This window comes from Lissotriton vulgaris, unplaced genomic scaffold, assembly GCF_964263255.1.
Source record: "Lissotriton vulgaris unplaced genomic scaffold, aLisVul1.2 SCAFFOLD_1316, whole genome shotgun sequence".
NCBI classification, from domain to species: Eukaryota; Metazoa; Chordata; class Amphibia; order Caudata; family Salamandridae; genus Lissotriton; species Lissotriton vulgaris.
Genome location: NW_028253720.1, coordinates 226596 through 249547, shown reverse-complemented (window position 1 = coordinate 249547; position 22952 = coordinate 226596). Strand labels below are relative to the sequence as shown.

The following is a 22952-nucleotide window of genomic DNA, read 5'->3' as shown; positions in this document are numbered from 1 at the left end:
CAAATCATTACACCTAGGGCCTGGGCCAGCTAAGGAAGGCTTCTTGGCACTGAGGATGGGGATCCTTCCTGTTAAACCCCATTTGCCCCCCTGGAGACGTTCATTTACATCTAACCAATGCATATTATGCGGAGAAACCAAAGAAGATATGCTGCATCTCCTATGCATATGTAAGGGCCTAGACCAGGAGAGGAGAGAACTGTTAAAACCGCATATAAATGAAATGCACATTTGGACGTGCAGACAGGCAGTGAAGGCATGCTTCAGCGGGGCCAATGTAAAACTAACCTGCAGCTTCGTCCGCTTTATGAAAACCGCCCAAATAAAGCTTTTTGCCACTGCCTGAGCACAGTAGCGCACACCCAAGCTCTTTTAACCGGCAACTCCCTTAGACTTCCACTACGTTCTGACTCTGAGTCAGTTGTTCACGCCCTCACAATAGACTATTAGATTTACGGACATTGGCGTCACCCCCAGACGGGGACACACCCTTAGCCTTACTTCAACTTTATACCTTCACTGCAAAACAAACTGTATGAACTTTGTAACCAGGATATCGTTCGATTTTAAAGTATATCCATTACGCTTTTTAAGGCAAAATGAAATTATGTCATATATATGTATTCGTTTACAAATGTTATATCGTTGTGTGTACTGCTAGAATTTTAATTAATCAAGCAATAAACTAAACTAAACTACACCTAGGGCTTTGAGATAGGGCCTTGCGGAGCTTCCTGTTGACAATTGAGCACTCCTGATTGAACCATCTAGGTTCGCGCAGTACTGTACGAATGGGTTTGACAGCAAGGATTTAATGGCTCCACTGAGTTTGGTAAAGGCGCTGATAGCCACTGGGTGTGCAACAGGGCCTGTAAACAGATGTTAATAAGATTCATGTTTCCACTAACCAGTTTAGAGTACAACCTTGCAACATTCCAGCTTAAGATGAGGAGGTCTGAACTTGCTGAGGCCTTCGTTTGCATAGGGGGGATAAGTGGGTTGTAGGAATAGTACACTCAGTTACTGGCAGGGCAAGAGGTAACCTAATATCAGGATCAGTATTTTCCCCAAAAGTTGATAGTCAGTCTTGGGTCTCTAATTCAGATAAGGCCTGGAACCTATTAGAGGTAGTAATTCAAGAGGAATTGTTGGTGAAAGGAGCATGACTTGGTTTGTAGAAATAACCAAGGGGTAGTGCGCTTATTTTAGTGCTATTAGGTGTTATGAATTCGCAACCCCTTAATAGGTGTCTCGCCAAAGAAGGTCTGCGAAAGTTAATTAGAATACTTTACCCTTCGATATTTTTTGTAGATGCACTGGCTCACCCAACCCTGCGTGCCATAATAATATCCTTTATTTCGGATATATGGAAGCTTCTATGCCTTGATAGCCAGTCTGTCCATTTATTGCGTAGCTGGTCCCATGACTTATACTGATCCCTCTTTAAAGTAGGTACTCCTGCCAGTACCAACACATAAGGGCAAGCAGCGGGCAGCAGACTCAGGACATCCTGATTAACCATTCATACTTGGGGCGGCAGGAACATTAATGCACAATGTACTAGACAGCCTGTCCTGACTTTAGCCACTGGGCCTGTTTAAACTATTAGCACCCTCCCTTGGTATTTGAAATGGTTATTGGTATAGGGGTGTGGGGGGGACCCATTCCTATCTATGGGCAATTGAGGCAGCCCCTGGATTGATCGTGTATCGGGTGAAGGGTGATTGCGGGAGCAGTAACTCTGGCGGTTTGCAACACAATTTCGGCATCAAAAATATTCATACCAACACCTACACTATCGATGGCCCTGCTCCCATCAACCTCTTTGATTTCGGCCACATTTTCCCCCACTGTCCCCTTAAAATGTTTGGCTACTAAAATAGCCACCCGCCTTCTTATCCAAGGTAGATGAAAAGAACAGCTGGGTAAAGAGTTGTGACCTCATTCTGTGCCAATCTTTGGAGAGGAGCTGTGTCTTTTGGAGGAGGCACACATTTGGGATTGTTGAGACCTCTCGCATTGAGAGTGAGAATTTTCAGTGTGGGCTGGGAAATAGCGTGTCATAGTGAGTGCACCAGCTTTTGCCTGTATTTGGGTCCCTGTGATCCCTCTTATCCCTGAGCTCCCAATGTCTAACCGGTCTCCATTGCCCCGTGATCCTCTCTTCAATGCCTTTAACCTGCATATCAGTTCTCCACCCTCCCCTCCCTAACCCAAACTTAGAAACCCATTAACCTCAAATTGTCCAGGACCCGCCATTCGTACGTGCGCGTCCTTGGAAGTCGGAATAGTTGGGAATGTGTGTGGCCTGTTCCACATGTCTCTATACTCCCCGTGTCTCTACGCTCCCCGCAGACTTCTTCGCCGCCCACCAAGCCTTGCAAATGCCACTTATCTGTCCCTCAGTCGTTCACGGTGTCATCATGGGGGAATGTCTCCTTCGACAATGTCTTCAGAACTGCCAGTCTTTCTTGTGCCATGGTCTTGGGGTCCGGTCTCGTTGCTCGTTCTATGCTACGTCTCCCGTAGACCTTATGCCATCTTTCTCACGGAGCTTTATTCTGTGGGCCCTCTGTCTCCTCCTGGATTTGATTCGCGATGCCCAGAACCTGGCAAATGTCCTGCATGGATCTGAGCTGGAGGAGTTTGCCCTGCCATATGAAAATCAGCCAGAAAGGGTCACCCAAAGAATATGGTATTCCTTGATTTCGAAGACGCGTGGTTGCCACTCGGAACACCCAACACTTTTGAAGGGGTATTAGAGCCAGGTCCTGGTACAAAGCTATGGAGTGGTCCTGATATCTTAGTGGTTGCTTGTCCCTGGCAGTACATAGTGTACACTCTTTTAGTTAAAAGTCTGGAATGTAAGCCAAAATATCCGGTGAGGGCGCCCAGTGTGCTCCTGAAGAGACCCTGCAGGTATTGTGTGATGTCTGGCCCTTCTTCTTTAGGTGAAACTCCCTTAACGCAGATGTTGTTTCGCCAAGACCGATTCTCCATGTCTTCTGTGTGTGCCTAGAGATCGCTCTGTTGAGCCTTGAGCTGGAGTATCTCTTTCTGTAGATGCTCCACCTCCTCTTCCCGGGCTTGCCCCTGATCCTCAATGGAGGCGGGACGTTGATGCCGTTTGGGAACATGTGGCCTCCATCGGTTATCTCCTTTATTTCCCCCGCTATTTCCCTTTTCAGCGTCTGCAAGTCGCCACGTAATACACCGAATAGCGACTCTAAAAAGGCGTGGGTAACTGGGGCTTCAGAGGTGTCCGCATCTTGGCTGATTTGTGTCGTTGGGGAGAGACTCCCTTCTCCGCTGTCAGTCTTCGGGAGCTTGGTCAGCATCTTTTTTAGATTCTGATCCTTCTTGCTTCTCGCTGAGGACATGGCTGCTATATCTCTTACCACATCACAGACCGGCCTGCCTTGTCGTGGGGGTCCCAGCCCCAAAGGGTGGCTGTCACTGGGTTGTCCTCCAGCTGAGCTCCACTATGCTGTTGCATGATGGTGAGGGCCAGAGGTGTCACTCCCTTTCAGTCTCGTCCGAGCCTTGCTGCCTTCAACCGTCTGCTATTGCCCTGCTGGGCATCGGCTGCTTGTTCTCAATACTGTAAGCACTTTGCGCCCAACCTGCAGTGAATCCCCCTGTAGGCCAGCAGCCTTATCTGAGCCTGGAGCACTAGATGTCTTTTTGGACCACTGCGGCTAATTCCTGCACTATGTGCTTGCAGGCCGTGGCCTCCGGTTTCCTCTGACTTGGCAGTCAGCTCCAGAGAGACTACTCCATGCCCGGGCCCCTCATCCATTGGCACCTTGTGATTCTTACAGTGTTATAGTTCATATCTCATTCCCCTTATTGGATTTTGTCATTTTAGTGTCATTTTGTTAAATACATTTTCCTTTATTGTTCTATTTCGGTTTGGGGTTTTTATTGTTTTGCATTTTGACTTTTACTTGTTTGGTTTCTGCATACATGTTTTACATATTACCTAAAGTTAAGCCTGCCTGTTCGGTGCTTAGGTACCAGTGGGTTGATCCTAGTTTAATTGAATGGCTTTGAAAGTTCACTCTGACAACGGTTGTGATTGTTCCTCATCTACCGCAAATAAAAATTCAGTTTCTTACAGAAACTATCTGAAATTATCTGCAAAACTGCCGTTGATAACCTACCAGGGTTGAAACACCTGTGGAGAAATTGGAATATGGGACGAGTATTGTGTGGCAATAGAACCTCTAAAAAAATTCAGCTTGCAGATGAACCAAGAATCACGCTTGAATGTCAGAACTTTTTAAAACAAGGTAGTCAGGAAAGTGTAACGAATATATTGCAGCTCTTTGCATTTTGACAGCCCCAAGCAAATTTGAGAACAGAGTGGATGTATGTAGCAGAGATGAGTCTGTTCACCCAATGTGAGTGGTGATATATGCATTGCTGATCTGCCTGAAGTTATGATGCTGCTAACAGTAGCGTGTCTGCTAAAAGCGATGGCGTGACTGGTGGAACTATAAAGCCAAATAAGAGAAAGTTATCTTCCGACACTGCAGTCTTCGTGACTGAGACCAGTAACACTGAAGACTCTGAGACTCACAGCAGTAATTTCTCCTTTCAGAGCGTTATTGCTGCAGATGGAGTGAAGCCCAGAAGTAAGCACTTTACTAAGGTACCAACAAACTTTAATATTGTTCATTCGTATTAACTGTTTCTCTTTTGAAGCATTTGGAAATGCATTTTCTAGTTGTGATGCTTTTTGGTTAGTTTTTTCTTGTAGGCTGTTACCTTTGGTTTAAAGGGAAAGATGTTGTAGTGTGTGACCTTAATGCTGCAGCTTGCATTTCATTACCATCATTTGCTTATCCTGGAGAATCTCCAGGGTGTAGGAGGTTTGCTGTTCCAGAGTTCTTTCTTCAGCTTCTGGGCAGTTGTCGCTCTGTGGCGATCTGTGGTCCTGTTTCTCTGTTCTTCTTGTAGCAGCTCCTATCAGAGCGTCATCCATCCGCCAACGATAATAAGATGCCAGGCATCACCCAGCACACAACACAGCCTATGATGTGCTACGTCTATCTGCTTGGCACAGTTAGAGCGAGGATAAAGTTATCCGGACCTATCAGGCTGTGAATGTAACCTAAAGGCTTAAGATGAAATGAAGAGCTTACCTCCTTCCTGAGTGGCTCCAGTCTGCTGTGTGCGGACCCTATAGCTGGCAGCACCCTGGAGTATGCATGTATAAATCAGATTATGTTGGAAGTAACCTGCAATATAGTGGCAGGCAGCACCCTGCCATAGAGTAGGATTTCTCATAGTATTTTATTTCCTGACACATTAATGGAGATTGTCTTTTAACTGGCAGAAGAACAACACTTGACCATACATTTCCTGGGTTTGTCTTTAAAATGACGTACACATTAGGAATGGCACTTTGTTCTGCTGGAATAATAACAGTTATCTTGCACTCTATGTTGTTGCATGGATTTTTGGTTGCAATGCATTCCATGTTTCATTCAAACATGCTTTCTACAGGGCACATACATGATTTGGTGCTGTAGAGAAGTAATGCTCCTGTGCACTGTGGCAGACTCAGAAATATTGAAAAACTTCATGATTTCTCTTTCAGCACTTCATAGTAAAACCTTTCACTTTTTGACTCAATCATTTGGCAGAAACATAACTTAGTACCATTAAAATAGTTGTGATGGGGAACATTCATGTGGGGTTAGGACTGGCTCGACCAGAGTGCTTGCTGACTCGGAGGAGTATGGAGTTGACCACCTTGCCTGGTCCGGTTTGGAACCAAGCCAGCGATGCTTTGCTGCAGGCTCATTTGCCCTGATAGCTGGTCAACAGTTTGAGGAGGAGGAGGTGAAGAGCTGGCTAGTGTGCCATGAGGCTGGCAGTTCAGTACATCCCTGAGAAGTGAGCTTTGAGTCATGTAGTGTTCCTCTTATACCACGTGCAATTCATTCTCTCCGAAGCCTCTAGAATTCCTGGGTGTGAAGGGCAGCTGATTCTGATTGGGTGCTTGATAGTTTTCCAGAAACTCATGCTCTTGATTGTTCATGTTTGTCAGTAGGTGATTAAACACACCCAGGGGTTTTATCTCTTCAGTTGACAGAAGCTACAATAAAAGTTTCTTTGTCGTTGCAAAAAAATATGAAGGGCCAACGAGCCTCTGTAGGTCAAAGAATGGAAGGGCTGAAACTGTGAGTCATCTCACTGCTAAGCAGAGCAGTGTCATGCTTCATCCTCTGTCAGGCCTCTGATTTTAACTAACATCGCTTAGATCACTGGGACTTTAGAACCCATCCTTTTAATGAGAAAAACAAAACTACAAAACTACAAGTCCCGTAAACAATAGTGGTGGAAGTTGTCACTCATGACCTGGGGCTACATCCGATTCAGCACATCCAGTTCCATTTTTTAAGTATTTCACACAATATTGAATTTATAACCTTTGTTTTTTATGGTCATGAGTTACCAGAATACTAAATATGTGTCTTTTATTTTCAGGGTCAATTAAGTGATGGTCACCAGCTTGGAAGCTCAGTTAATTCTTCAGTATTTGTCATTGATCTCCATGTGTGGCTGATTTGGGTCTGCCCCTGCATCGTTCCCGATAACTCGCACAGGTAAGGAGCTTGTCGCAGCAACATGATAACCCCATACTCGTCTGTAAGAAATGCGCTCCGAGGCAGGTATCCGATCATTTTTGTGAAACAAGGAAGGGCCAATATCTGCTACGTACATTCGTTAAAATATAACAGTCAAATCTCAGTATACTGTTCCAGAGGTTGAGTCCCAGCGACTTTATCTGTAACTGAACGCAGACACCCTAGGAAGCATGTGCTTTTAAGGCAAGTAGCGTTCACTCACCTGAAGGTGACATGCATCATCACTGGGCTATACTCCTACAGTGCATCACCACCCCCTTTTGTACCACTTTTGGCCGCCATAAGTGTGGCAGGGTATGCTCAGACGTGAGCCCCTTGCTCACTTTGCCACTGGATTCAAGCAAGCCGGGCTGAAGACGGCTGGAATTCCAGAAACCAGTCCTGAAAAGCTTGTTTCCGGTCCAGGGAAGACATGGCTTGGCAGTTCGGGATGGACTGTTCCCATGAGGCACAGGGTCAGACTGATTTGCATATGGCCATGTCTGAACTGGGGTGGCAGAGTGGGCTAAAGAACGGTGATGGATTAAACCCAGATCTTTTGACTGGGTGTGAGTGTTTGATTGACTCAGATGCTCCGCCCATCACCACCCCCTTTTGTACCACAGTGCCTGGCAGGCACCACAAGAGGGCACTTTATTGCAGATCTTTTATTAAGTACGCCGGATGAGCATAGTAGGACAGAGGATGTTGTGTCATAAGATGTGAGATAGGTGAAAGCCTGAATATAAGATCAACCATCAATCAGTTGCCACAATATAGTTAATGTGATCTTCCTGGTCCATGTTGAGATTAAAAACAGTGGCAGAGAAATTGAATAACTAATGGCCCCTATCTCTGTGTGAAAGTATCGAACACCTATGGACCTGCTGGTAAGCTGGGGTCTATACTTCAGGTCAACTTTTTTCATGCCTGTGTAGTCATGGAGCAATCTGTTGGCATTTCATCAGGACCAAATATGGGAAAATTGGTAAATGTGACCTAATCTTCTCCATAGCGTGAGGAGCTCTGTAACTCAAAGCCCTGCACCGTGCGTAGGTGATAAGGTGCCTATTAACATCTTACTACCACAGGTGAGCACTGTCTAACAGAGTGCACTAGATAAGTACCCCTCCTAAAATTCAGGACAAACTGACTTATCCAATAGCGAGGACGCCGCATCAGAGGGCAACTGGTTTGAAAAGCACATGCTTCCTAGGGTGCCTGCGTTCAGTTAGAGATAATGTCTGTGGGACTGAACCTCCAGAACAGTATACTGTGAGTTGATTTATATGAAGAATGTGTATACTGGACTGTCATTTTCCTCAGCATCTCTTGTGCTATGTAATATAAAACACAACACACCGGGAGGCCAACAAATCTATCATAAATTTAATGCAAAAATAGCAAAAGGCCAAGCAAACTAACAAGTGACAATTGTCTTTGCAATGGACGAGAGCATCCACCGTAGAGCAAGTTGGAGTATATAATGCTAATGCTACACAATGTATTTTTATACACTTTTCTCCTAATACAAGTCAATGAACGTGAACACGTGATAGAAACAGTTACTAAAACAACAGTAATAAGTTGGAGGCAGGATCTTCTCTCGAGAGGAATGTGAGGAGTCCATGAGGTGCAGATAAAAGATACACAGACAAGCTGCAGAATTCACTGTTTCTGGAAATAACACTTCTGTTTGTCAATGTTCAATTTACTACAAGATGCAGGAAAGTGTGCAGATGGACATCACTAAATAAAAGGGTTCTGGCCCCTAATAGAATCATGTAACTTTGCAGGCATATTAAGGCGAACAGACACATCAAATTAATATAAGAATATTGTAATTTGGTAATGTAATATATCAATGCACGTTGTGGCATTCATGTGTAACCAATTATCGGTATTGAAAAAACCAGTATATCCAGTTATGCTTTCTCAATACCTTCTTCCTAGAGGCCACCACTGCTGCTATCCAGCTGTATTCAGCAGTGCCTCCTGTGACCTGGAATCCTGTATTTAATCAATACCAAAGGTCGTCAATGCTTCTAGCCAACTCCTGTCACTGGTGCCACTCACACCCCCACCACCCTTGGGCCTGTTATTCTTTTAGTCAGTAGTGGCTCCTCGGGTCTGTATGTAAGCCTACTAGCCAGCTCCTGCTAGTTCTGGCCCCTAGGACCTGTTATCATTCTAGCCAACTTGAGTCATTAGTAGCACCTTGGGACTAGTGATCATACTAACCAGCTTCAGGCAGTATTGGCCCCCTGAGACCTATTATCCTGCTAAGTAACTCCAGTCAGTAGTGACCCCTGTACCTTAAATCCTGCAAATATTCAAAACCAGAGGTCAAATCTACTGCCAACCAGTTCCAGTCAATATTGACATGTATTGTTACCCTGTCTTTAATGAATACCAGAGGCCAGCGTTGTTGCTAGCCAGCTCCAGTCACCAGTGGCACGTCACATATTATTCTCAATAGGATCAATGCCCAAGGCCTGTGCAGCTGCTAACCTGCCTTAGTCAGTAGTGACCTCCCAGACCTGTTATTCTGCATATAATCAGCAAGGCTTCGGCCCTAATAACACTCACCCAACATCCTTATGGTATATTAGTAACGTAATTTATTTACATCATAGGTACCGCACTATATCACACTGTTGGAAGGGGCGACCCCCGTTTTCAAGATTGCTCTCCTAACCACCCGAGACCCTCCTCTCCCACAATTCCTGCCGAGTCTTATCGAGGGGAGACCCCACCGGGGAGGACTGATCGTACACACTGTTGACACGCCACACTTATGAACGGACACCACACCGTGGATCTTTATCAAGATGAAAAGATAGCAATTTACAACGATCGAGGGATCGTAATTGTCTCGGAGCACAAGGGAACGGGGAAGCGGGACAAGGGCAGGCCAGTACGTAGCGTACCCGGCGCACAGTTCTCAATCCTCGAAATGGGGGGTACGGAGGCTGGCGATGGTACGTGCTGTCCTACTCACTTATCGGTTGAAGTACTTGTGAAGGTAGCGTCGATGGTCCAGCCGGACCAGAGGACTCCTCGAGCCGCGACAGCGTCAGCAGGGCTCAGGATGGTAACAAGAGTCTCTTCTTGAGAGGGAGCCACGACAGCGTCAGCAGTGCTCGGTGATTCAGTTCCCTTAGCTTCAGGGCAGAGCCGCGACAGCGTCAGCAGGGCTCGGTGGTACGGTTCCTTAGCTTCAGGGCAGAGCCGCGACAGCGTCAGCAGGGCTTGGTGTTACGGTTCCTTAGCTTCAGGGCAGAGCCGCGACAGCGTCAGCAGGGCTCGTGGTACAGTTCCTTGGTTTCAGGGCAGAGACGCGACAGCGTCAGCAGGGCTCAGTGGTTCAGAGTTTCTCCTCCATTTCGGCAGCTCTTGGCTGACCCTGGCTGCAGAGAGGCGTGCGCGTACGGCGCGCCCTGACCCGCCCGGGGGGTAGAAGACCCACCAAGTACCAGAAACCAAGACTTCAATCACACCTCCGGCCTCCTCCCGAGAGACTGGTTCCCCTCACACCTCTGAACTATCCCTAGGGGATGGTTTCGATCACACCTTTGGCCTCCTAGCGAGCTGGCTCCAGACCTTGATGGGCGTCTGGGAATCCCTGGACGCACGGCCCTAAAGCATCAAAGAACCAGCCGCCCAGACAATCGGCCGCCTGGCCCTCGGACCACCTGCCCCCTGCCTGTGAGGGTCCGGACATCAAAGGGCCCCTGAACGATAAGACAGCCTGCCTCACATCCAGCAGGCAGTTGTATCCTGGACAAGAAAGCCCTGCTGATCTGATCGCGGCTGACATTGAGGAGAAACTCTGAACCACCGAGCCCTGCTGACGCTGTCGCGGCTCTGCCCTGAAACCAAGGAACTGTACCACCGAGCCCTGCTGACGCTGTCGCGGCTCTTCCCTGAAGCTAAGGAACCGTACCACCGAGCCCTGCTTGCGCTGTTGCGGCTCTGCCCTGAAGCTAAGGAACCGTACCACCGAGCCCTGCTGACGCTGTCGCGGCTCTGCCCTGAACCTAAGGGAACTGAATCACCGAGCCCTGCTGACGCTGTCACGGCTCCCTCTCAAGAAGAGACTCTTGCTACCATCCTGAGCCCTGGTGACGCTGTCACGGCTCCTCCTGAACTCCGAGCACCCCGGTGCCCTCCGGATCAAGCCCTGGTGACCTCGTCGCAGCTCGAGGAGTCCTCTGGTTCGGCTGGACCATCGACGCTACCTTCACAAGTACTTCAACCGATAAGTGAGTAGGACAGCACATACCATCGCCAGCCTCCGTACCCCCCAGTTCGAGGATTGAGAACTGTGTGCCGGGTACGCTACGTACTGGCCTGCCCTTGAGACTGTCCCACTTCCCCGTTCCCTTGTGCTCCAAGACAATTACGATCCCTCGATCGTTGTAAATTGCTATCTTTTCATCTTGATAAAGATTTATACTTGATAAAGATCCACGGTGTGGTGTTCGTTCATAAGTGTGGCGTGTCAACAGTGTGTACGATCAGTCCTCCCCGGTGGGGACTCCCCTCGATAAGACTCGGCAGGAATTGTGGGAGAGGAGGGTCTCGGGTGGTTAGGAGAGCAATCTTGACCCCGGGGGTCACTCCTTCCAACATTGGTGGCAGCAACGCGATACGAACCTATGGCTAGAGATCGTACCACTGACACACTACCTGAACACACACACAGAAAGCAACGATAATGTCCACAGAAACCAGTGCAAAGGCGCCATTCGAGAAAGACCTTTTGGGAGACTACACCCATTGAGAGCTCAAGCAGTTCTGCAAGGAGCTAAGCATTCCTAGTACCGGACTAAGCACCAAGGAAGATTTCAAACAAGTGCTAACGGCTTGGGTGGAGTCCAGGTCACCCCTTCCTCCGGCCGAAGACAACGGAGAAGGGAGACCGCAAGCCGAACCCGGTACACCGACCAGCGAGAGAAACCAGCAAACAACCCGGAGCCCAGCCATAGAGAGGAATCGCTCATTAGAGGAGATGGCCGACCGAGAACGTGACCGAAACCATGAGCTAGAACTAGCCCGCCTCAAGATGGAGGGGGAACTAAAACTTGCCGAAAAGAAGTTGGCAGTCGAGCAGTTACGGCTCCAAGGAGAGCTGGAAGAGAAGAAGCTCCAGAGGGAGCATGAGTGCCGGAAACTCCAGCTCGAGCACGAACGCGGCCTCAAGGAGCTGGAGCTGAAAGCCAGAACCGACGTAACTCGGCCACCGGGACTCGACGACTCGGTGACCCCTCGAGAACCAAAGGTCCACATTCCCAAAGACGTTGTGAAGGAGTTCTACAAAGGAGACGACATCCAGCAGTGGTTCAAGGCCTACGAGGTCGCCATGTCCGCCCACCGAGTCCCCAAGAAGGACTGGGGGGCCAGCCTGTGGAGCCGCTTCCCCAGCGAGGGAAGAGACACCCTGCTGGACCTGCCGACCGAGCACATAACGCCTACGCCCACATGAAAGACGCACTCCTATTCCGCTACGGGCTCACCCCCGAAATGTATCGCCAGCTGTTTAGGGAGTGCAAGAAGATCCCTGGCACCACATGGGTGGACTATGTAAACTTCTACACCCGGGCCTTAGACGGGTGGATCAAGGGCAGCAATGTGACCACCTTCGAAGGCCTGGTTGACCTCATCGCTTACGAGCACATGTCCACAAATTGCTTTGTGGAACTGAGGCAGCACCTCCTGGACAGCAAGCTCGCCAATCCACGTAAACTGGCTGTCGAAGCCGATCACTGGGTGGCCACCCGAGTCCAGAAGGGGCCCGGGGGGGACTACCCACGGAACGACCAAGGGTCTTCCCGCCATAGGGGAGGGGGAGGTCGAGGTAAACAGCAAGGACCTCAGTCAGGGCCCCGGCGTAGCCCTCCCAGAAACCAGACTCCCCCGTTCTCCTCCCTCGACGAGAACGGCCCCGATCGTGAGTAAATCGGGGCTCCGCCCCAGCATAGCCTGCTTTAAATGCCAGCAGCCAGGGCACTTTGCCAGTGATCCCCAGTGCCCCATGTTCCAGATATCCAACCCCACTGGCTCCTCCGCCAGGCAGATATCCTCGGTAGCCCTAGAAGAGGAAGAGGTAGAAGAGCAGGGGGAGTAGGAGCCCGCAGCCCTGGTCTTAGTCTCCCTAGGGAATAGCAAGATGGTTCCGAGAGACTACCTGCCCGACAACACAGAAAAGTACCGCCAGACAGTTAAGGTTAACGGGCGCAGCATAGGAGCCCTTAGAGACACAGAAGCCAGCATCACGTCAGTCAGGTACACGTTAGTCCCTGAGTCCCTGATCATCCCTCATGCCTCCTGCAGAGTGATAGCAGCCGACAACTCCGTCCGCACATGCAAGATAGCCCAGGTTCTGTTTGAGTGGGAGGGAGTCTCTGGCGACCTACGGATAGCAGTCCGCATGGACATGCCCGTGGACTGCCTCCTGGGGAATGACCTGGAGAGCTCGAAGTGGAAGGATGTAGAAAGGTGGACCCATCTAGCGATGTTGGGCCTGCCTCACTGGGCCTGTGTGAGCACCCGCGCCATGACGGCCAGAATGACCTCCCCCGGGGACGAAGAGTCCGAGGTCCCCAGTGCAACCCCTGACGCCCCGGAGGAAGGTGAACGACCCGAGGTCTTCGACTGACCCTCCAGCGAAGAAAGCAACTCGACGACGGTCCCCACGGACCCTCCGTCGATCAGATCCCAACCCTGACCGATCTCCCCAAGCTGGCCCAGTGGCGCCAGGAGGGAGGACCATCCCGAGAAGAGTTCTGCCAGGAACAGACCTCCTGCCCTTGAGGGGCCCCGGCGACAGGCCGCGGCCCAGGCCGCCGGAGACCAGTCCGGCTCCCACTACCTTTACTGGGAAAACGGCTTACTCTACAGCGAACAGAAGACCGCCGAACTAGGGTCAGCACGAGTGCTGGTGGTACCCCTACGTTTCCGCGGCCTCCTCCTGAACCTGGCTCATGATGTGCCCCTGGCGGGACACTTGGGCCAGGATAAAACCTACCAACGACTCGTGACCCATTTCTATTGGCCCCGTATGCGTGCCGATGTGGAAACCCACTGTAAGTCCTGCCCCACGTGCCAGGCTAGCGGCAAGAGGGGAGGAAAGCGCAAGGCTCCCCTCCAACACTTCCCAGTTGTCAGTTCCCACTTTGAGAGGGTGGGAATAGACATCGTAGGACCCCTGGACCCCCGGACCCCCGGACCTCCTTAGGTCACCGGTTCATTCTTGTCCTGGTAGATCACGCCACCCGATACCCCGAAGCCATTCCCCTCCGCATGGTGACGGCCCCGATCGTGGGCCGGGCCCTCATGGGGATCTTCTCCCGGGTGGGATTCCCGCGAGGAGTGGTGAGCGACCGAGGCACCAACTTTATTTCCCGGTACATGAAGTCCCTTTGGCAGCAGTGTGGGGTGACGTACAAGTTCACCACCCCATACCACCCTCAAGGTAACGGCCTAGTTGAGCGGTTCAACCGCACCCTGAAAGGAATGATCATGGGTCTCGAGGAGCCCCTACGACGCAAGTGGGACGTCCTCCAGCCCTGCCTCCTGTTTGCATACAGGGAAGTCCCCCAGAAATCCTTGGGGTTCAGCCCCTTCAAGCTGCTCTACGGGCACCCCGTCCGGGGTCCCCTCAGCCTGGTCAAGGAAGGCTGGGAGACAGCCCCCCCAAGCACCCCCCCCAATGTGTTCTCCTATGTCCTGGCCCTCCGGAACCAGACGCGACGGTTCCGCGAGTTGGCCGAGGCCAACCTGGAGGCCAGCCAAGAAGAGATGAAACGCTGGTACGACCAGAATGCCACTCTGGTCGAGTTTCAGCCCGGCCAACAGGTTTGGGTCATGTCCCCAGTGGAACCTTGTGCCCTTCAGGACAAGTGGACCGGACCCTTTAAAGTCATAGAGCGCAAGAGCCAGGTCACATATCTCGTTGATACGCAATCGGCCAGGAATGCATTGAAGGTTCTCCACGTGAACCAGCTTAAACCCCACTTTGTGCGTACCGAGTTGGGATTACTCCTTGTCACTGGCGACGGAGAAGAAGAGGAAACGGACCCTCTACCTGATCTCCTGTGTGCGAAGGACCAGGATGGCTCCGTAGAGGGAGTGAGTCTCTCCTCCTCCCTCTCCCCCGTGCAGCGGGAAGACTGTCACCGGTTGTTGGGACAGTTTTCTGACCTCTTCTCCCTCACCCCCGGCGTCACCAGTTGGTGCGTCCACGATGTGGACACCGGGGACAGCCCTCCAGTACGGCACAGAACCTACCGGGTCCCAGACCGAGTTTGAGCCTGCATCAAGGCCGAAGTTGACAAGATGTTGGCCCTAGGGGTGGTCGAGGCCTTCGACAGCCCATGGGCTAGCCCCGTGGTCCTGGTTCCGAAGGCCGCCGCCCCAGGCACGGCTCCTGAGCTGAGGTTCTGCGTGGACTACCGCGGACTCAACGCAGTCACCCGAACCAACGCACATCCCATCCCCCGAGCCGACGAACTCATTGACCACCTAGGGTCGGCTCAGTACCTCAGTACCTTCGATCTAACCAGTGGCTACTGGCAGATCGGCCTCACGGAGAGGGCCCAAGAAAGGTCCGCGTTCTCCACTCATGATGGCCACTTCCACTTCAGAGTAATGCCCTTCGGCATGAAAAATGCCCCCGCCACCTTCCAGAGACTCGTCAACCAAGTCCTGGCAGGACTCGAAAGTTTCAGCGCGGCATACCTCGACGACATCGCCGTGTTCAGTGTCCACTGGCCCGAGCATCTGCAACACCTCTGGGAAGTATTGGAAGCCCTGCGCCGCGCAGGCCTCACCATTAAAGCTAGCAAGTGCCAAATAGGACAGAGCTCCGTGGTCTACCTCGGGCACCAGGTCGGCAGCGGCCTCGTAGCCCCCCTCCAACCCAAAATAGACGCGATCAATTGGGAAAAAATGGGAAAAGGGGTTTAAGCACAATTGCACCTATCCTGTATACTGCCTAGTTTTTTTGTATGGTGCCACGGATCGGAGATTCTTTTCCCTAGATCTCCCAAAACAAGAAACTTGTTCTAACAAACAATTTTTTCAACAAATGATCCAGCACACAAATCAATGTATTAGGAATCTGTACAATAATAGTCATTGAACACAGGTCAAAAAAGCTAAAAGAGTTCAGTAGCAGAGTCTTCAGATGTTTTTTTGAAGTTTCTTCAATCATGTAGCCAACGCGTTTCGTCCTCCACGGACTTCTTCATCGCAATTGGGGTGAAATCTTCCTAATATTGAGTAAATAACTGTACTTCCATCCGGAAAAAACTGCAGTGTATATTTAGATTTGTTCGTTTATTAGGAGAAAAGACATTCCAATTCCATTAGGTGAGAAGATAAGGGTCAGATAGCCCAGTGTGACAGGAATTTGTAAATGTAGATCAGGCCGGCTCCATCGCGTGGCGTCTTCTCTTGTGATTGCTCTCCTAACCACCCGAGACCCTCCTCTCCCACAATTCCTGAAGAGTCTTATCGAGGGAAGTCCCCACCGGGGAGGACTGATCGTACACACTTTTGACACGCCATACTTATGAACGGACACCACACCGTGGATCTTTATCAAGTATAAATCTTTATCAAGATGAAAAGATAGTAATTTACAACGATCAAGGGATCGTAATTGTCTCGGAGCACAAGGGAACGGGGAAGCGGGACAGTCTCAAGGGCAGGCCAGTACGTAGCGTACCCGGCGCACAGTTCTCAATCCTCGAACTGGGGGGTACATAGGCTGGCGATGGTACGTGCTGTCCTACTCACTTATCGGTTGAAGTACTTGTGAAGGTAGCGTCGATGGCCCAGCCGGACCAGAAGACTCCTCGAGCAGCGACGAGGTCAGCAGGGCTCGATCCGGAGGGCACCAGGGTGCTCGGAGTTCAGGAGGAGCCACAACAGCGTCAGCAGGGCTCAGGATCGTAGCAAGAGTCTCTTCTTGAGAGGGAGCCGCGACAGCGTCAGCAGGGCTCGGTGATTCAGTTCCCTTAGCTTCAGGGCAGAGCCACGACAACGTCAGCAGGGCTCGGTGGTACGGTTCCTTAGCTTCAGGGCAGAGCCGCAACAGCGTCAGCAGGGCTCGGTGGTACGGTTCCTTAGCTTCAGGGCAGAGCCGCGACAGCGTCAGCAGGGCTCGGTGGTACAGTTCCTTGGTTTCAGGGCAGAGCCGCAATAGCGCCAGCAGGGCTCGGTGGTTCAGAGTTTCTCCTCAAGGTCAGCCGCGATCAGATCAGCAGGGCTTTCTTGTCCAGGATACAACTGCCTGCTGGATGTGAGGCAGGCTGTCTTATAGTTCAGGGGCCCTTTGATGTCCGGACCCTCATAAGCAGGGGGCCGGTGGTCCGAGGGCCAGGCGGCCGATTGTCTGGCCGGCTGGTTCTTTGATGTTTTGGGGCCGTGCGTACAGGGATTCCCAGATGCCCATCAAGGTCTGGAGCCAGCTGGCTAGGAGGCCAAAGGTGTGATCGAAACCAGCCCCCAGGGATAGTTCAGAGGTGTGAGGGGAACCAGTCTCTCGGGAGGAGGCCGGAGGTGTGATTGAAGTCGTGGTTTCGGGTACTTGGTGGGTCTTCTACCCCCCGGGCGGGTCAGGGCACGCCGTACGCGCACGCATTTCTGCAGCCAGGGTCAGCCGGGAGCTGCCGAAATGGAAGAAGGAAAAAGAGAGAAAAATGCCTGCACCCTCTTTGTTACTTCTATGTCACAAATTCAATGAGACCAAACAGATACTTAGTTGTGTTTAGTCAGGTACCTTAATTTGTACCAATTACTTCATTTTATTTTTCCCCAAAAAATTTCAAGAATATTTAGGGCAGAAAAATGTACACATTCACATCTAAACATTTACCACGTGTATATACATTTCAAACAAGACGAATACTGTGTCAATTATATTTACAAGTTAAACAACAACACATTGACGTGACAATTATTGCATGAACAATACAAACATCGCACTGAATATTTTCTTATTCCGAAAGAAAATCAACTTCGTAATTTGTCACAAAGCTACATCAATTTTAGAGATGCTAAGGAACAATAATAGGATGAGTCTCTTTTATTCCTAGTGTATACTCAATATACTAGTTTGTTCTTGCTGGTGAGCCGACGCGTTTCGAGTAAGGGCCAAGAAGGTTCCCGAACTCTCATCAGGGCTTTATGAACAATCTGTGTCTGTGGAACCAATGAGAACCGGGTTGTTCTCAAATTGCAACTGTGGGCAGCCTTTCCATTTAGATAAAGCGTTCTCTCATGCAACAAAAGTTGTTAATCCTCGGAATTAATTGCGGTAGTCCCGATCGGGTAACGGCTCTCTTCCCGCTTTGATATGTTGATACCTGTGTTTATTTTCGCCAAACGTGGCGTTTGACTTCTTTGGGAGTCGGGCGGGGCCGGTTTCTCTGCACTGCACACTTGATCGGGATGATCAAATTCTGTCCACCACGCAGACGTCTATTCCCGCATGGTGTCGGAAGCCGTGTGGAAGAAGGCGGCCGGGCGGCCGGTGTGGCCAAACATGGAGTCGGAGGGTCACGTGCACGGGTGTAGGCACGCGGTTGGGAGATCGGTTCAGGTCCGGTGTAGAGGGGTCGTGTACAGTTCTGGGCAGGCTGGGGTCAGGTCGACCAGTGGTTCTTGGGTTGCGGGGATCAGAGAGGACCACGCCATGAGGCCGGGTCCAACACACACGATCCCAAAAACAAAGAAAATCAAAATTTGCCTCCACCTTGTCAAAAATGACCAAATCCCACCAAGCAGTATAGCCTGCCACATCACATGGCACACTCAGCCACAACATGACAAGATACCACGGCAGGGATTTGGGGCCATTAATCCTCTGTTAGAGGCATGTATGTTGTAGATGCACATGCTTTGCATACTACTGCCATCTTGTGTTGGGTCCGTATGTTTGCAGGTTGTTTCATTATTACCCCTAGATTTATATTTCGGTGTAAAAATTACCTGCACCACTCTTCTTTTTGATCTGGGTTATTTTATTTAATTTGTTGCAGGCTATTTTAACTTGAGCATGCTCAATTAACCTTCCATTATGATTACTAACAGTTTGAGACCATGATTGTCGATGTTTATGTAACTGCTTCGTTTCGGTTCCCAAATCTTGTGGTAATTTAATATCCTTCCAGATTTTTAACAAATCTCTATTTGTTTTATCCCCTCTGATACTCTCCCTATTTGCTCTATTTGTTTCCAATTGTGATTGCTTATTTTGCACCTTTTTAGGGCTCGGCCTACGTCACCACTTTGTCAGAAGTGGGGCGGAGCTCCGAGCCTTTTTGTTACGGGGCTCAGAATAGTGAAGTAAAAATTTCTCAGTGCTCGAGATTTTTCCGTAGTTTATTTTGGCATCTGCGTGCTAATTGGTCCTCGCAGTGCTGTGTTTCTAGTAGCCTTCACGCAATAGGCCATATGGATTTCAGTTTGTGCACTTCCTGCATATTCTGTGCGGTTACACGCAGGGGAGTTCAATAAATTGTCTATTATGTGCTGTCAGGGTGCCGCGGTAATTGAGGCCAGATGTTCGGGGAGCGTTCACCAGTCTGCAGTGAGTTTGGTGGGCGCGCGTTCGTCTGCATCCTTTCATGTGTAAGTGCTGGCTTTTGAAGAGCTGGCTTGGTCGTGCGCCGACAATGAGACACACAGTCTTCATTACCCCACATAGTATGTTAGTGCATTTGTATTGGAGACAGTAACGTTCAGGTACGAAACTTAATGTTTTCACTGGCTTACGAAGTATATCACTGCCTTTCTATTAAAGACACTAACATGCAGGTTTCATGGGCAGGCGCATTAACCCCACTAACTATGTTGCTTTACTGGCTTGGCCGTGCGGCCAATATCACACACACGTGAGAAACGTGATGTGTCGACTGCAGCATAGACCCGAAAAAAAGGCGCCTTATTTAGCTAGCAGCATAGACCCGAAAAAAACCCGCCTTATTTAGCTATTCCACTAATACATTGAATGTGAAAGTGAAGTGTTTGGCAAGCGTAGAGCACCCTGGAGAGATAGTGTACGTGTTTCATGGCCAGGCGCATTACCCCCACGAACTATCTCACTGTGTTTGGATAGATAGTCTGCGTGTCCTGCAGCTTTACTGGTTTGGCCTGGCAGCCACAATGACACACACACACTGTCAAAGCACATCCATCTAGCGTGTGTGGTTACATGAGTTATTAAAAAAAGCAGACACGAGAGTACGCCACCTGAGAAACGTTATGTGTCCACTCCAGCATTAAACCGATAAAAAATCAGCTTTTTTTCCTTTGCTGCTAATAGTATTGTATGTGAAGGTGAGGTCTTTGGCAACTGCAGATCACCCTGGACAGATAGTGTACGTGGCCATGAACTATGTCACTGCGTACTATTTTCACTGGCTTACAAAGTATATAACTGCCTTTCTATAAAAGACACTAACATGCAGATTTCATGGGCATGCGCATTAACCCCACTAACTATGTTGCTTTACTGGCTTTGCCGTGCGGCCAGTATCACATACACATGAGAAACGTGATGTGTCGACTGCAGTTTAAAACAGGAAAAAAATCGGCTTATTTCTATGCTGCTAATAGATTGTATGTCAAAGTGAGGTCTTTGGCAATCGCAGACCACCCTGGAGAGATGTTGTACGTGTTTCATGAGCAGGCGCATTAACCCCTTGAACTATCTCACTGCATTTGGATATATAGTCTGCGTGTATTAGTATGCTGCCTCTACAGGACCAAATTCATTATCTGTCATGCACGCCACCTGGGAAACGTTATGTGTCCACTGCAGCATAAAACCAATAACAAACCGGCTTATTTTCTTAGTCTGCTAATTCATTGGATGTGAAAGTGAGGTCTTTGGCAACCGCAGACTACCGTGGAGAGATGGTGTACGTGTTTCATGGGCAGGCGCATTACCCCCACGAACTATCTCACTGCGTTCGGATAGATAGTCTGCGTGTCCTGCAGCTTTACTGGTTTGGCCGGGCGGCCACAATGACACACACACACTGTCAAAGCACATCCATCTAGTGAGTGCAGAGTGCGAGTTATTGCAGAATGACAGAAGTAAGTGCAGAATAAGTGCAAATGTAAAGTACATTTACTGCAAAATTAGGGTAAATGAGTACAGAGTGTGAGTTACTGCAGTCTCCAAGAAGAACTGCCGAGCCCTAGAGAGAGCCTGGCGCAGAGACCCTACACCAGACAACATGACCACCCTCAAGCTCGCCACCCGAAAACACCATCAACTGATCTACGCCACCAAGAAAACTGCATTCAAGGAACGACTGGACAACAACGCACACCACAGCATGGAACTCTTCAACATCGTCAAAGAGCTCTCCAACCCTAACGCCGGAAACTACGACATCACCCCATCTCAAGACCTCTGCAACTCCCTCGCCTCCTACTTCCACAACAAGATCGCTGACATTCACAACAGCTTCAGCACACAACCAACGCTCCCCACGACCGCAACTACACCCCCCACCACCACCCTCCGCGCCTGGACCCCGATCAGCACCGAAGACACCATCCGCACGATGAACACCATCCACTCCGGCTCTCCAACCGACCCCTGCCCCTGCCACGTCTTCAAGAAGGCCGACGCTGTCATCGCACCCCACCTGCGGGACATCATCAACACCTCCTTCGACACCGCTACCTTCCCTGAGAGCTGGAAGAACGCCGAACTCAGCGCTCTACTGAAGAAACCATCAGCGGACCCCACCGAACTCAAAAACTACCGCCCCATCTCGCTCCTCCCGTTTCCGGCCAAAGTCATCGAGAAGACCGTCAACAGACAACTGGCCGCCTTCCTCGAGACGAATGGATCCCTCGACCTCTCGCAGTCTGGCTTCCGGGCCAACCACAGCACCGAGACCGCCCTCATCACTGCCACCGATGACATCCGAGCCCTGCTCGACAACGGAGAAACAGCGGCCCTCATCCTCCTGAACCTCTCCGCAGCATTCAACACTGTCTGCCACCGCACCCTAGTGCAGCGCCTCAGCAACGTCGGAATCCAGGAGAAGGCACTGGAGTGGATCATCTCCTTCCTCGCCAGAAGGACACAGAGAGTCCGCCTTCCCCCGTTCAGATCAGAAGCCACCGAAGTCACCTGCGGCGTTCCTCAGGGCTCTTCGCTCAGCCCCACCCTCTTCAATGTCTACATGAGCCCCCTTGCGGCCATCGCACGCCAACACAACCTCAACATCATCTCCTACGCCGACGACACTCAGCTGATCCTCTCCCTCACCAACGACCCCGCCACTGCCAGAGCCAACCTACACGAAGGGATGACAGACGTAGCCGAGTGGATGACGACCAGGCGCCTGAAACTGAACTCAGACAAGGCGGAAGTTCTCATCCTGGGCTCCTCACCCTCCGCCTGGGACAACTCCTGGTGGCCCCCCGCCCTGGGCAGCGCACCCAAACCGACAGACCACGCACGCAACCTGGGCTTCATCCTGGACTCCTCCCTCTCCATGACCAGACAAGTCAACGCCGTCTCCTTGTCTTGCTTCAATATCCTGCACATGCTACGTAAGATCTTCCGGTGGTTCTCCACCGAGACCAGGAAGACGGTCACCCAGGCCCTCGTCACCAGCCGACTGGACTACGGCAAAGCCCTCTACGCCGGAACCACCGCCAAGCTCCAGAAGAGACGCCAGCGGATCCAGAAAGCCTCAGCAAGACTCATCCTCGACATCCCCCGACACAGCCACATCTCCGGACACCTGAGAGACCTGCACTGGCTCCCGGTCAACAAGAGAATCACCTTCCGCCTCCTCACCCACGCTCACAAAGCCCTACACAACCAAGGCCCAAGATACCTCAACAGCCGCCTCAACTGCTACACTCCCACCAGCCAGCTTCGATCGACCAGCCACGCTCTCGCCAACGCATCCAAAGAGCCACAACAGGAGGAAGGTCCTACTCCTACCTGGCCGCCAAGACTTGGAACTCCCTCCCGACCCACCTCCGCCTGACCCAAGACCGCCTCGCCTTCAGGAAGCAGCTCAAGACCTGGCTGTTCGAGCAGTAGCGGACCCTCCACTCCCCAGCGCCTTGAGACCCTCCAGGTGAGTAGTGCGCTATATAAATGTTTTGATTGATTGATTGATTGATTGAGTGGTGAGTAACAGTGAGTGCAGAGTGACAGTGAGTGCAGAGTGAGTGTGAGTGCAGACTGAGTGCAGAGTGAGTGCAGAGTGACAGTGAGTGCAAGTGACAGTGCAGAGTGAGTGTGAGTGCAGACTGAGTGCA

At 50.5% G+C, this 22952-nt stretch overlaps 1 long non-coding RNA gene across 2 annotated transcripts in view; it reads left to right on the top strand.

Moving 5' to 3' along the window:
* LOC147660794 (uncharacterized) overlaps nt 1-22952 on the top strand; it is a 43928-nt gene that overhangs the window by 9538 nt on the left and 11438 nt on the right. For both annotated transcript variants that reach the window (XR_015306185.1, XR_015306186.1), the window contains exons 2-3: nt 4604-4654; nt 6499-6617. This is a non-coding gene — a long non-coding RNA (uncharacterized LOC147660794). The remainder of the gene's footprint in view (nt 1-4603; nt 4655-6498; nt 6618-22952) is intronic.